General features: G+C 46.5%; 1 pseudogene; it reads left to right on the top strand.

Moving 5' to 3' along the window:
- Positions 1-264: 264 nt before the first annotated feature.
- Positions 265-383, top strand: LOC134937446 (5S ribosomal RNA; annotated as a pseudogene).
- Positions 384-3,550: the final 3,167 nt, after the last annotated feature.

Below are 3,550 nucleotides of genomic sequence, written 5' to 3'. Positions count from 1 at the left end.
TCTCCTTCTCCTCCTTCCCCTCCCCCTTCTTTTCTCTCTTTTTTTCTTCTCTCCCGCCTTCTCTCTTTCTTCTTCTCTTTTCCGGCCTTCTCCTTCAATCCCTCATCTTTTCATTTTCTCTACATTTCTGCGGACTCTCATCCATGATCCACAGGTATATCCTGTGCCTAACATGGACAGCAGATCCGCCCCGTTTCTCTATCTCTCTCCTCATTCTTGTTTAGGTGCACTCTCATTGGTGAGTCGGCCATACTAGGCCCAATTAATTACTACCATACCCCACCGACAGAGCCCGATCTCGTCCGATCTTGGAAGCAAAACGGTGGTGGGCTGGGTCAGTATCTGTGAGGGTGACCCCCAGAGAATACCCGGTGTTGTAATTCATGACCTTCTCGACTCTAAGCCAACAGCAAGATCACCACATTTTCCTCCAATCATTTCTTTCGTCTATTCCACTAACCTGCGCTACCTTTCCCAAGTACCTTTTTCCCTGACATGTCACAAGATTTGACATGGTCAATGCTAAGAGGATCTATACTCCTGATAAATCTTTTGGTCCAATGACCCTTGGAGGTCTAATTAATACAAGCAGAGCTTGTGCTGGTGGGATAGGATCAGGGTGTAGAGCCAGAGTGTCTACATTCCTCCTGAAGTCTAATAACATAGACTAACCAAAACATTCCCATTTTTTTGCTGATCATCTTTTTGCTGATCATTTCCTTTCAATAACACTCGTTTCCAAATTTAATGGTTGGTGGTGGATGATACTCACTCCAACTTTTCGAGATTGCTCAGCCACAATAATCATATATGGTATTTCTCAGAGATACTGGTGGGCTGAACTGTATATATGTGTATTAATATATTTAATTAATTGTGGTGGACAACCTAAGTGTGGATTTTTTCTTAAATTAATGAACTAATAAAAGTTATGTTTTAATTTTTTCATACTAACAAATTTAAAATAAGAGTGCACCCACACAAGAGTCTTCTGTAATCCATTTTCCAGAGGTAGTAGATCGTTGGAGCGTTCCTCAAGTAGATATGATGGCATCACGTCTCAACAAGAAGCTTCAGAAATATTGTTCCAGGTCGAGAGACCCACAAGCAATAGCAGTGGTTGCACTGGTGAGCCAGTGGGTGTTTCAGTCGGTGTATCTGTTCCCTCCACTTCCACTAATAGCAAAAGTTTTCAAGATCATCAGAAGAACAAGGGTTCGAGCAATTCTCATTGCTCCAGACTGGCCAAGGAGGGCTTGGTATCCAGATCTTCAGGAGTTATTTGTCACAACTGAGGGCCTGAGTTGACGGGAGGCAACCTCAGTTGTAGGGGCTGAGATGTAACGGAACCTGGGAGGTTGTATCAGACCCCTAGACATGTAAGTAACATGTAGAATAACTGCCCGAAGGCGTGACCACGACAACCAGGATAAAAGTCAATGATGTTTATTATGACAAACTCCGTAACACAGCAGAAAATAAGAAAACATAAAAGTCAGCAGGGCAATAATACAGTTCCTGGGTACTACAGGGTGGCAAGGGCCACAGGCACTGGTAGTGTGAGACAGTTCTAATAATCTTCTAGTTGGAAAGTCCTTACCAGGCCTGACTGTAGCAATGGAGAGAACCCAGGATCGTACCAGCTGGTGTTCCAGGAAAGGCTGGGCTGCTGAAGATAAAACGGCTGCTGTGGATACTGGCTGGAACCAGACTGTTGTTGGTACGGAGTGGATACTGGCTGGAACCAGTTAAATAATAAACGAACTTGAGAGCGATGAAATAATAATACCGGTGGAGAGTGGTAAACTGCAGAAAGGACACCGGCCCTTTAAGAGAAGTTGTACACTGCTGGAAGCTCGGCTGGAAGCAGGTGATTGCTGTAGCTGGAAACAGGTGAGTCCAGAATGGATCGGAGAGTCAGGCTACACCGCAGATGGAATGCTGGTGCGGGTCTCTATAGCAGAAGTCTGGAGACAGGAGCTGGAACCTGGAAGACAACCACAGGAGAGAGACAAACTGGAACTAGGTTAGACAACCAAAGCACTGACGCCTTCCTTGTTCAGGCACAGCTTACTTATACCTGCAGCAAGGAAGGGGTTGGCTAGGCAATTATGCAAATCAACAATACAGACAGCAGATTGGTGGAAATGATCAGATGACAAAAACCAAGATGGCTGCGCCCATGCAGACACTTGGAGGGAAGTTTGGTTTGTAATCCATGTGAGAATTGAAACAGTAATGGCGACGCCGGCCACAGGAGACAGGAGACGCCAGACTGACAAGCGCACATTTAACCACGCGGGCACAGCGGAGGCCGCGGCTGATGAAATCACCACTCTGACATTCTGCATGTGGAAACTCAGAAACAGCGGGATCCGGTCCTGGAATGCTGAGCCAGCCTTAGGAGGCATCTGAAGGGTAAGTAATGGCGTCCAGATACCCGGATCGTGACAGCACCCCCCCCTTTAGGAGTGGCCCCAGGACACTTCTTAGGCTTTAAAGGAAACTTTGCGTGGAAATTTCGGACCAAGGCAGGAGCATGGACGTCTGAGGCATTGGTCCAAGAGCGTTCTTCAGGACCATAGCCCTTCCAGTCAATGAGGTATTGTAACTGACCGTAACGGAAACGTGAGTCCAAAATCTTGGCCACCTCGTACTCGACTCCCCGTTGAGTCTGAACTTTGGGAGCTGGAGGAAGTGCGGAATGAAACCGATTCAGGATCAGCGGTTTCAACAAAGAAACATGAAATGTCCTGGGTATTTTCAAGAAGGATGGTAACTGTAACCTGTAGGCAACAGGATTGATGACTTGTTCAATCTTGAAGGGTCCGATGTAGCGAGGTGCAAATTTCATGCTGGGAACTCTCAACCTCAAATTCTTCGTGGACAACCATACACGATCACCCACCTTGAGAGCAGGAACCGCTCTACGCTTCCTATCGGCAAACTTTTTATACCTGAATGAGGCTTTAAGCAGGGCTGCGCGGACGTTCTTCCAGTTATTTGAAAACTGACGCAAGGTGACATCCACTGCTGGAACAGAAGTTGCGGGAAGCGGTTGGAATTCTGGGACTTTAGGGTGGAATCCATAATTAATGAAGAATGGTGTAGAAGAAGATGAGGAATGGTATTGATTGTTGTGGCTGAACTCGGCCCAAGGAAGGAGTTGAACCCAGTCATCTTGAGAGGAAGACACATATATACGGAGGAAGGCCTCCAAGTCCTGATTCACCCTCTCGGTTTGACCATTGGTCTGAGGATGGTAAGCCGTGGAAAACTTTAACTTGACTTGGAGGGCTTGACACAAACTTCGCCAAAATTTGGCTACAAATTGTACTCCACGATCCGAGATGATCTCTTCAGGAAGACCGTGAAGTCGGAAGATCTCTTGTATAAACACTTGAGCCAACTTGGAAGCTGACGGAAGACCGGTGAGAGGGATGAAATGTGCCATCTTGGTGAACCGGTCAACTACCACCCAGATGGTATTAAACTTGTTGCAGATAGGTAGATCGGAAACAAAGTCCATCGACAAATGGGTCCATGGTCG

Source organism: Pseudophryne corroboree, chromosome 6 (assembly GCF_028390025.1).
Source record: "Pseudophryne corroboree isolate aPseCor3 chromosome 6, aPseCor3.hap2, whole genome shotgun sequence".
Taxonomy (NCBI): Eukaryota; Metazoa; Chordata; class Amphibia; order Anura; family Myobatrachidae; genus Pseudophryne; species Pseudophryne corroboree.
This window is presented reverse-complemented; position numbering and strand designations above follow the sequence as displayed.